Here is a 12,522-nt window from a genome sequence, read left to right on the forward strand (position 1 = left end):
TCACATCAGAGGGTTCGGCCCCCAAGTTTCCTCACTAATAACAAGCTACAAGAAACAGTCTTGTCAGGTAAGATGACATACTCAGCTTCTGTTGGGAGGACCTATAATTCTCTGAAACTTCCCTATTCTTAAGAAGCTTCCTTTTTATTAGCTCAGATCATCTTTGATTAAATGAAAAAAATCAGAAAAATGATTTTGAAAAGCTAAGAATGTCTCCTTTTATTTTTTACAAGTGAACGAAAGATTGGTACATGATAAACTTAACTTGAAATCAAACATTATTGCTATATTTATAGCTGCAGATTAAATAAAATTAATAAAAGGAGTTATTTGTAAACTACACTGCAAATTCTAAATGCTATATAAATACTATTATGTGGTCTATTAACACTCTAGTTGCTAAACTAAAAGATAGATCATTTTAACACTAATACAGTCAAGGGATTTTTTGTTTGTTTCTTTTATTTTGCTTTTTATTTTCAGTTGGGGGCAGTTAAGTGACTCGGTGGATTGGGAGCCAGACCTGGAGATGGGAAGTCCCAGGCTCGAATGTGACTTCAGACAGCCCTCGCTGTGTGACCCTGGACAAGTCACTTAATCTCCACTGCCTAACCCTTACCATTCTTCTGCTTTGGGATCAATACACAGTTGATTCTAAGACAGAAGATAAGGGTTTAAAAAAAAGGAATAATAGTCCTCACGTGATCATTCTAATAGTAAGAAATGACAAGCAACGCTATATAGAGTGTCTACCGTACCTTTATATTTTCCCTTTCCTCTGATTAACTTTTACTGTAGGATAGGGAGAAGAAAGTGGTATGAGGATGAGTCTGACTCAACTCTTGTTCTCAGTAACCTTGTCTACCCAACTAATTTGAAGTTAGATCTTTTTTTTGTTTCCTTTACCTTCTTTATTCTTTATTTCTAAGTACTACTTAGAATTAAAGACTTAGAAAAAAGTTTATTATTTTCTAAGAGGAAGGCAGGGAGAGGGAAATTCTTGTCAAATGAATGAAAGATGATGTTCATGTAATTTATAACAAATAGGATTTACTAAATACTTTAAAATTCACAGAGCACTTTAAATATATTATCTCATTTAATCCTTACAACAACCCTGGGAGGCCAGTGCTGTTATTAATGTTATTTTGCATATGGGGAACCTGAGGTTAAGAAATTTTAAGTGACTTGTCCAGGGTCACAGAGGTACTAAATGTCTGAAGCAGAATTTGAAGTCAGTTCTTCCAAACTCTAAGTTTGACGCACTAACCCCTATATACAAATCTTTAGAAAATGTTTAAGATTATGTTTTTAAGTGCCTAAAATAAAATTACATAGTCTTACAAATTGCAATGCAGATGCTTAAAAAATAAATTGAAATACAATTTTCAAGATATATTTTTTTTTAAATTCATAGACTCCAGATTAAGAATTCCTTGTGCTAGGGTTTCAAATTTGGTGCTTAAGAAACTGATCATTTAGAAAGAAAAAAAAACACAGTAAAACATCTTTCGCTTTTTCTGTTTTCCTTTTGGAACTAGGCTTACACACCCCAAGGTTAGGAGAGAGGATAAAGACAGACAAAAGTGAAGCAAGTGGAAAGGCTTGCTGGGAAAAGAGATAATGGCTAGATATTGCCTTTACCTCATCCCAGCTCATTGCAAGCAGCATATTGTTCCCTTAACATTTACCTATCTTCGTGTGGACAAAGAATTTTACACTAAGAGATCCCGCCACTGCCACTATGGTTGCTATTGCAAAGTAAGAAATAAGGTAGAAAAGAACTTATATAAAGAAGAGGATTTTTTGGTATCTGCTTCTTAAAAACAAAAACAAACTCTTATCGTCTATCTTAGAATTGATACTGAGTATTGATTCCAAGGCAGAAGAATAGTAATGGCTAACCAATGAGGGGTAAGTGTCTTGACCAGAGTTACATAGCTAGAAAGTGTCTGAAATCATTTTGAACCCAGGATGTCCCAACTCTAGGACTGGCTCTCAATCCACTGAGCCACCTAGCTGCCCCATCCAGTTTCTTAAGATATTGGTAAGATGCAGGGGGAAAGAGTATATAGTACGGTGATGGTGAACCTTTTCACCAAGAGCTGGAGAAGGAAATGGTAAACCCCTTCAGTATCTTTGCCCAAGTGCCCAAACTGCAACCCTCATATTGCACGTGAGCCCCCCACCTTACCTCAGGCAAGAGAGGGGGGAAGTGCTTCTATTGGGCTGCTGGGAAGAGGGGCAGGTCATGTGAGAAATGTCTTCAGGTTCATGTGGAGAGGGACAGGAGAGAAGCCCCCTCCAGCACATGTGCCATAGGTTCACCAACACAGATATAGTATGTTGGTCAACCTGTGAATTTTGTGCTTACCCTTGAATACGGTTAAATCTGTATACATAGTGAAATAAATCTGTATTCAAACAGTGAAATTCATAATAGTGTAGACTGTATCACAAAATTGCATTATTATCTAGCTTTTTTTACCTCTCTGAAGAAGCTAAAGAGCTAATCATATAAAAGATGATGATATATACTTCTATTAACTTTTTAAATTTCATATCTTTCAGCATTTCCACTGTTGTAATAAGTGCAGGTTAAATCAAACAGTTTAACACAATCTCACTCACTGAAAGTGATACATTAACTGTTGGAGTCATTATAAAACTTTACACTATCCCTTCTCTGAATGCACAAGCCTGGTGAGGTAGGCACTTGGCTCTAGGATGGGGAGAAGGCTTCAATTCACTCTCAAGGACTAAATCAATTCTTTTCTATCCCTTCACTCTATTTCTGAGGAAAGACATTGGCAACCTTCAGAAGAATATAAAGCATCATCCTACAGTAATGTGGACATGAGCAATGGCATAAGGTGGAGTTGGACTAGGTTTCTCCTTCTTAAGAAGGCTGGGAGGTCATAGAATCCCACAGATGAGTTTGCATGGTCCTTCCCTCTTCAGATCTTCCAGATTCTTTAGCTCAAGTTTCTTTTACACATTTTTCTTATTGTATGTATTCTATTTATCCATGTTTATATATGTTATAAGTCCCTGGAGAGGTAGTGTGCGATAGCAGAAAGAGCAACTGGCCTTGGTTTCAAAAGTTCAACTGGGTTTAACTTCTTTCAACTAAAACTTAAAAGCCAAGTGACCATTCCTTAAACTTCTCACAGACTCAATTCCTTCCTCATCTGAGGATAAGAGGATCAAAATAATCACGGCTCTTGTGCCCTATATGAATTGGTCTAAGGTTAAAATAAGAAAATGAATGCCAAGTGTTTTATAAATCCAAGAGCATTATCTAAATGTCAGCTATTAGTAACATATAATCTTTATTTTTCCTCAAGAGAAGACACAATTTGAGAGGCAGTATGTTGTAGGTCATATCGAGCTGGCCTCCAAATTAAGAAGGCCCAGGTTCCACTGTTTACAGTGAAGGTGGCATGTGACCCTGGATTTGTCACTTAGCCTTTCATTGGCCCAAACAACTATCTAAAGGTAGAAGAAATAGTAGAGCAGGTACAAATCTTCATTGATAAAAGAACCTCCATACCAGGAGCTCCCTGTTGTTCAGTCCTTTAGCTTGTGCCTGATACTTCCATACCTCATTTCGGGCTTTTCTTTGCAAAGATACCGAAGGGGTTTACCATTTCCTTCTCTAGCTCATTTTGCAAGTGAGGAAACTGAGGCAAATAGGGTTAAATGACTTCTCCAGGGTCACACAGCTAGTTTCTCAGGTCAAATATGAACTCCTTAAGATGAGTCTTCCTTATTCCAAGGCCAGTGCTCTATCCACTGTGTCACCCATTTGCCCTAGGAGTTCCCTACACCAAGAAAGACAATGATTCAATTAAAAAAACAATCTACAAGGATCTCTGCACATATTAATATTTTAAAATTGAAGTTGGTGCCTATTAAAACATAACACAAGTAATATATTGGGATACTGTCCTAATGATATGGCAGGAAAAAATAAAAAAGGAGATATTTTAAGAGGACACAAATTTGAATTCCAGCTCTTCCCTATATGAACTTGGGCATATAACAACCTCTTTGAGTCCCAGTTTAATTTACAAAATGGAAGTGAGAATAAAATAGCTTCTAGGGTTGACAACAGTAATATATGTGGGTGCCTATGAATTGTTTCTATTAGAATGGACAGGAATAAAAGGACTATAAAACTCTGTATACTCTTTGATCCAGTCATACCATTCTAAGGTCTAAATCCCAAAGAGATATAAAATAAAAAATAAAAGGGAAAAGGGACTTGTTTGTACAAAAATATTTATAGGATCTCTCTTTTTAGAGCCAAAGAATTAGAATTTTTAGTGGCAAAGAATTAGTGGCAAAGAACAATCAATTGGGAATGCCTAAACAAGTTGTGGTATATAACAGTGGTGGAATATTATTGCTCTATAAGAACTGATGAGCAAGATGACTTCAGAAAATGCTGGAAATATCTACATGAAGTGATGCAGTGGGAAATAAGCAGAACCAGAATACTGTACTTAGCAATAGCAATATTGTATGACAACTAACAGTGAAAGACTTAGCTACTTTCAGTAATATGATGATCCGGGACAATTCGAAGGACTTATGACAAATGAATGCTATCAACTTCCAGAGAAAGAACTTTGGAGTTGGAATGCAGATCAAGGCATATTATCTTTCACTTTAGTTTGTATTTTTTTTAGGATTTTGGTTTTATATGAATATTCTCTTACAACAATGACCAATATGGGAATGCTTTACATTATTACACATATATAACTCAGACCCAATTAGTTTCCATCTCCAAGAGGAGAGAGGGAAAAGGAGGTAGAGAATTTAGATCTTATAATTTCAGAAATCATATGTTTAAAATTGTTATTACATGTAATTAAGAAAAATATTTTTTTAAAAAGGAACAGAGAGGCGCAGAGCCAAGAAATGTTTGAGGGGAATTATGAAGTGTCATGGGATAGTGAAAAATACACTGCCATTGAACTTAATAGTCTGAGTTTAAGTCCTAGATCTGATGATTAATAATGGAGTAAATCTATTTAACTTATTTCAATCTCCAGGTTTTCTCATCTCTAAAATAGGGCTATTGCTATTTATAATGCCTAATTTGCAGGGTTGTTGTGAGGAAAGAATTCTGAAAGCCTTAAAGTGCTTCATAAGTGTGATTTATTGTGGTGTCATTGATGGAGGAAAGTGTGGAGACATAAGGTAACTCCAAGGAAAAAGTGGCAAGGAGTGGAGAATCACTGAAAAATATAATGGGATCTGCAGTAAGATCCTACAAGGTAGGAACTTCTGGAGGTGAAAGAGAGAATAATAAGAGCCAATATTTACATAGTGCTTAAAAGCTCACTAAATACTTTATAATTATCTCATTTTATCCTTACAACACCTCTAGGAGGCAGTTGCTATTATTTTCTCCCTTTTTATAGTTGAAGAAAAAGAGATAGACAAAATAAATAACTTTCACAGCGTCACAAAGCTGGTGTGTTACATAGAATTTGAACTCGGATCTTCCTGATTCCAGGACCACTGTTTGATCTACTGTGATGCCTAGGTGACAGAAGTGCTCTAGAGAATGGTTCCTGGACCTGCAGTAAGGCAAGTTGTGAGAGTATGAGGAGGACCGAGGAAGCAAAAGATAAATTTTGCAAGAAGGAAAATTTAGAGTTGATGTCAGGAAAAGTTCTCTGCTAATTAGAATTGTGTAAAGGTAGACTGAGTGCTTTGCTGAAAAGTGTTTCCTGCTTAAGTACTGGTTGGACTAGATGGCCTCTGAGGTGCACTACCTCTGAGGTTCTTTGATTTATGAATTTATTTAATCCCTTCTTCCAAGATTTATGCCATCCAAAGTTTGCACTCCCATTTGTGGTGGTGGTACAGTAAGACCTCATTTTATGTGAATTCAACACATGCAAATTCAAATATAAGCATTTGAGATTGAAAAAAAATTAAGACAGAAAATTATGTAAAATAAAAAATTTTAACTGCATACTAAATCCACCCCATTTTCTAAAGTGGCATAAAGTCTCACAATAGTTTCCCCAATCACACTCATTCTCGCTGAGAAGCATTAGTATGAGTCATTACACTGATTTGTGCCAAACATTAGCTACCACGTCCGTCTTTGTCCAGAGTTCTCACTTGTAATGAGTCATGTCCATGTCAGGCAGCATTTCTCTATTTCATTAACACTATTTAGTAATTAATAATGGCCCCAAATTACAAGAATAAAAGTGATGGTGGTTCTGATGTCTAATAAAAGTCATAAAGTGCCTATGTATGCTCATACAAGAAATACTTATTAAATAATGGGGTTTACTATCGCGCTGTGATTTTCAACTTATGCAAAGGGTCTTGGAATGTATTGGTCATGTATAAGAAGGTTCTTTAAAAAATCCTGTATTTTTCTATTTGCACACATGACTTGCCTTCGTGATGCAAGGAGTGGCCACTAATTCTAACTCTGAAAAATCTGAGATGGCAAAGTTGGTATTCACTTTCAGCTGATGTTATAGAGAATCCTCTCTTCTCATTATTTTCATGTGTCACTTCCTTCTTAAAATTCCATTTGTTTTCTAGTTATTTAACCTTCTTTATCTCCAGGAAAGTTATAATAATCTCTCACAGAGAAAATTCTCTCTTTCACATGGTCACTGTCCAAGTGCAGGATGTCATTACTTCTTACCTAGACTTTTTCAGTGACCTCCTAATCGGCCTTTTGCCTCATCTCTTCTCTCTAATTCATCCATCCTCCATACTGCAGCCAAAATGTTCATTCATTCTGCTCATGTGACTCCCTTGCACAGGAAGTTCCAATGGTCACTTTCTGCCTCTAAGATAAAATACAAACGCAGTTGTCAACATTCTTTACACTTCAGCTCCACACTACCTTTGCGGACTTATTTTGTAGTCCACCCCTTCCGGATTCTGGCAAACTTGTCTTCTCTCTGTCCTTTACCCACAGCATTGCATCCTCACACTTCTCCATAGGATGTTACCCCATCAATCCTCAACTGCCTTCTTTGACCTCCCAGTCCTAGAATTCCTAACTTCCTTTGAAGTTCAGCTCAAGCATGGTCTTGGAAACAAGACCTTTTGTGATTTGCCCCAGATGCTGGGCCCTCTGAAATTATTTTGCATATGTGTTGTATCTGCATGTATGTTGTTTCCCTAATAGAATGTTTCCAGAGAGTTCTCTAGAGCCCTTTTCATTTGTTTTTTCTGTTCCCTGCATCTAGCACTGTGTCTTGCCCAAGATAAATGCCTGTTAATCTGATTATCAGATTAGTTTCCCCAGTTTTCTAACCTATGAGTCTTGAATAACACCGCAGTGTTGTTGCTGTTGTTGGTTGTGTCATTTCAGTCATGTCCAACTCTTCATGACCCCATCTGGGGCTTTCTTGGCAAAGATATATGGAATGGTTTACCATTTCTTTCTCCAGATCACTTTACAGATGAGAAAATTAAAGCAAAGCTGGGTTAAGTGACTTCTCTAGGGTCACACAGCTAGTGTCTGAGGCAAGATTTAAATTCACACCTTCCTATCTCCAGGCCTGGTGCTCTATCCACTACACCACCTAGTGACCCAACAATCCAAATCGATATTTTGTGTTTTAACTATGATGGGGGTTTTCCTTGTGGGATAAGAACTTCACTAAAGAAGATGGCACTGTACTAGGTGCTCTAATGTGTTTCAGGGGATTTTTGTACTTCTAATGATGATATTAATTACTGGTAATACTTTACATATGTTTACAGTTCACAAGGCATTCTCATATGTATATGAATATAAATATATATATATGATCTCACTTGGTCCTCTCTTCTTCACTTGCCCTTCAGACCCCAGAACCCCACTAAGAGTAGAGGAATTGAGCTGGAGTAATCACACACCATCCCAACTGCACGAGACCACATAGTTGAGGTTGAGCATGAAGTTTCTTCCAGATGTCTCTCATAAAACATGCAGAGTCCATGTGTCCAATTATTTTATTTGCGTCTCAAAAACAAAAACTTCAGTCTCAAAGTATAAAATGAGAAAATTTATTCACAAAACTGGCTTTTTGTGAGGCCCCTCACATTGATTCAGCATTCCCAGGACCATTGGCTATAGTATCTCTTGTTCAAGGCTAGTAGCTGTAACTTCCCACTCAGGGCAGCTAAATTTGTCTATACGATAGTTAACGAACACGAGAGAAAACAATTTCCATGTAATCTCCTTATAATCTAAATCATAGTATCACTGTAGTAGCTACATCTAAGAATAATCTAGGCATTTCTAGCACCGTATGGCTCATAACATCATAGACCAAGAACTGAATGTGATCTTAAAGGCTAATTTTAGTTTGCTAAGACCCATAGAGGAAAGCGGGGCAGCCAGGTAGCACAGTGGCTAGAGTGCTGAGCCTGGAGTCAGGAAGATTTATCTTTTTTGAGTTCAAATCTTACCCTGGACACTTACAGCTATGTGACCCTGGGCAAGTCACTTAACCCTATTTACTTCAATTTCCTCATTTATAAAATGATGTAGGGAATGAAATGGTAAAAGACTTCAGGATTTTTGCCAAGAAAACCCCAAATTAATCAGACACAACTGAAAACAGCTCAGTAATGATATAGAGGGGAAAGTGAAAGGGATCTGAACCGGGGTCCTTGGCCTCTAAGTCCAGTTCATTTGCCATTATACTACTTTTGTCTCCCAGAAGTCTATGGAAATACTATCTTAACGGAAGGGTTACAAATTTGATTCCAAATTACCAAAAAGGGAACAAAAACTATGAAGAATATTAGTTTAAATGACCCTACACCCAATGTCATTTAAAATATTATTCTATAAACTAAATCTTTATAGCACTTGTGAATCGGGGTTTCAATTCCAAAACTATATTGGTTTTTTTTTTAAAGGTCAACTTATGTTCTTTGAGAAAGACAAAAGAACCCACACTTTGAACCTAAGAAAAAACTGCATTCTTTTAGTGCACAGCATCACTAATAGGAGAAATATAGATATGACATGGTTAAATAACAAATTTTAATAAAGTCTACCTGATTATTGCTGAAATGTAAATAATACAATAACAACATTAACTGAGAGGAATATTTAAGAAGTCTTATAAAGGGTGCAGCTAGGTAGTTCAGTGGATAGAGAGATGGACCTAAAGACAGGAGGTCTTGGGTTCAAAGTTGGTCTCAGACACTTCCTAGCTATGTGATTCTGGGCAAGTCACTTAACTCCCATTGCCTAGCCCTCACTGCTCTTCTGCCTTGGATTCAATACTGATTCTAAGACAGAAGGTAATGGCTTAAAAAAATTTTAAAGCCATATAAAGGTAATTTTTTTTAATGTGACTGATTTTAGACAATATTCTGTACTTGGGAATCAGGAAGATCTGAGATTGCACCCTGCCTCAGATATTTAACTAGTTATGTGATATTGGGCAAGTCATTTCACCACTCAGCCTCAATTTTCTTATCTGTAAGACAGGTAATAATAGTATATACTTTGTTGCGGTTGTTATGAGAATACACTTTGCAAACCTTAAAGCCATGTAAATCTTGCTGAGTCCTTTTCAGGGCTGCTTTCCCTCTTTTGGTGCTCACTTGTCCCCCAGCTCTCACCTACCCAGTGGCCACACCACATCTTAGCTGGTGAATCAAACCAGGTTGAGAGTAACTGAGTGGCTTTAAGCCCACTGGTGAGTTAGATGTGAGTCTACCCCAAGCACGTGAAGACTTCCCCTGAAGAAATGGGCAGATGAGAACATTCTTTTCCAGTGGTCATAAAGGCAGCATAAGAGGGTGCTGTGGAGTCCTTATAGCTTGATTAGATACCTAAGCTCTATCATTGATCATTCGCTCAATCCTCAACCATCATCAGTTATCCTGACTTTGTCTTGTCCCTCGACTTTGATAACTATGGAAGAATGAATGAGGTCAACAACTTTGTGCAACTCTGCCTTACTTAAATCCAATTCATAGACATATCAAAAACATCACCAGTGATGTCATTTTGGTCCTCTTTCTGTATGAAGAACAACTAATTTAAGTGTACATATGTGGTCACTATTTAACGTAAATATTTAGTTTGATATGTTTATGCATACAAGTGTGAGCTTTTGTTGATAGAACCAACAACTTAGAAAGAGCTTTAAAAAGTTACTCTTAGTGAGGGCAGCTAGGTAGCCCAGTGGACTGAGAGTTGGGCTAGGAGATGCGAGGTCCTGGGTTCAAAGCTGATCTCAGACACTTCCTAGCTCAGTGATCCTGGACAAGTCACTCAACCTCTATCGCCTAGGCCATTACTACTCTTCTGCCTTGAAACCAATACTCAGTATTGACTCAAAGACAAAAGGTAAGGGATTAAAAGAATTTGCTCTTGGGATCATTTTAGATCATAGGACATAATTATGGCTTGAAGCTGTGATTTTACTAATATCAGAAACTCCCAAGGGAGAAAACTTTCTCCATGAATACAGATTTTTACCTTCTGAGCAACTTGAAGTATAAGAGAGTTGCTTAGTACACTGAGAGACAAAGTGATTTCCTTAGGGAGGGGCAGTATGTCAATATGTGTCCTGGACAGGATTTGAACTCAAGTCTTCCTAGCTTAGAGGCCAGCTCATTTTGTAGTCAAACTAGAATCCTTATAGCAAATACCTAAGTGCACAGCACTCAAAAGGTAATAAAGGTGCAATTCTATGGCACCCTCCTCTCAGGAAGAAAATATATCACTGCCTTGGCCAAGAAATCATTTTTTTCAAAATTTTACCAAGTTTCTATTCAGCCCCAATGAACCATATTCCATTATTTTAATTGGGGAAAAATTCCATATGCCATGTATTGCTTTCTCACATGTTGATGTCCATCTCCAAACATTTTACTGAAAAAGAAAAAAAGTCTCCACAGTTGTTATTTTTGAAGTGATTTAATGCACAAAAGAACAACCCAGAAACAGAACAATTATTGGTCTCATTAACAATGAATCACTGCAAGTATATGGGGTGTTTTCTCCCCTACCACTAAACAGGAACATACGCTAAATAAATGTGAAAGGAGGTGAGGACCTTAGGATTTGATGAGTATCCCAAAGTTCTATACAACATTCATATATGGCTTATCTCACAGCAATAATATTCCGTGATATTTAACGATGGATATTATATTTATTCTTATTCTTACTGGTAAGGTGTTATCTCAGAGTTATTTAATGTATAACATAAACAACAACAACCCCCCCCCCCCAGTGAGTTGTTTGTGAATTCGAAAGAGGTAGTTTTGCCAATACAAAAGTGAGGGCTGGGGAGAAAACAGTGGTGCCCTTCTTCAGTTTTTCCTTGGTATTTGCAAATGTTCCATTTATGTTCTGATTTTCTATTTTGGTTAGGATGGGGGGGGGGGACGCTATTGTTTCTAAAGTCTGAAGCATAAAAATAAAAAAAAAATCCTCAACCAACTCTGCATTCAAATTATGGCTCAGGGAATCTTCTGTTACATAAATTATCTCTGAGTCCCAGATTTGAAATGACACCTTCTGCCTCTCCAACACTTGCTAGGATTTGTGACCTGACCAGCAGTGTCCACAATTAGCCATTGTCTTCAAATTTTGCTGGTGGCTTGAGAATAACTTAAAGGGCCTGCTGTAGTGTGACTTGTGTCAACTATTAAAGTCCCTTCTGCCAGGCCTGAATTACTTCTAAAAGAAAAAAAAAGTATTTCATCACCCTCCAGCCCCCATCTTCATCTGTGAAGTTGCATCTCTAGAAATTGGAGCTAGTGCATGCATTTTCCCATGCTCCAATTGTGTTTCACAAAGGGGTTATAACAGACCCAAAACTCAAAGGGGAGGTTCCTTAAGGGGAGAAATAACTCTGGGTTCTTTGCCTGTGATTGCCAGATGCCTATGAGCTATTTAATGGGTAGGTGGGGAGGATTAGGCACTGTGTTGAAAATCCTTGACACTGGTCATTTGACAACACATCGGCTGATCCTAGCCTTCTGATGAGAAATATCAGACCCCGGAACATTGCAAAGGGCAACAAAATATAGGAGAAAATGTTCAAAAAGTAAGGGAAGGGAAGGGAAGAAAGCATTTGCTAGAGGATGTGTACAGAAGCCATTAGAAATGAAATGACAGAACATTAGGCAGGTATACAATGTTACACGTAAGAAAGCATAAATATACAGTAAATAAGAAGTAGATATTAGACTCAGCATAATATGTACACATCTGAACGTCCATGAAACGAGGCAGTAATTCCTGGAGCATATCGTCAGTTTAAAGCAGCTCTATCATACAAGGGTTTCAAGGTAACAGATGCTGAGAACAACACAGGTTAACGCTAAGTAGATAGTCATATAAATTTACTTCTGGAAAATGCACAAGAGGCAAAACAAAGGTCCTAAATGGAATAGCTCTTCTACCTCGGAGTAGCTTCTTTCACATAAATATGCACAAGTCCATTGTCTGTCTGTCTGTCTGGGTGTCTCGGTGGCCTGCAGCCCACCACCCACAGGTCC

Source organism: Gracilinanus agilis, chromosome 1 (genome assembly GCF_016433145.1).
Source record: "Gracilinanus agilis isolate LMUSP501 chromosome 1, AgileGrace, whole genome shotgun sequence".
NCBI classification, from domain to species: Eukaryota; Metazoa; Chordata; class Mammalia; order Didelphimorphia; family Didelphidae; genus Gracilinanus; species Gracilinanus agilis.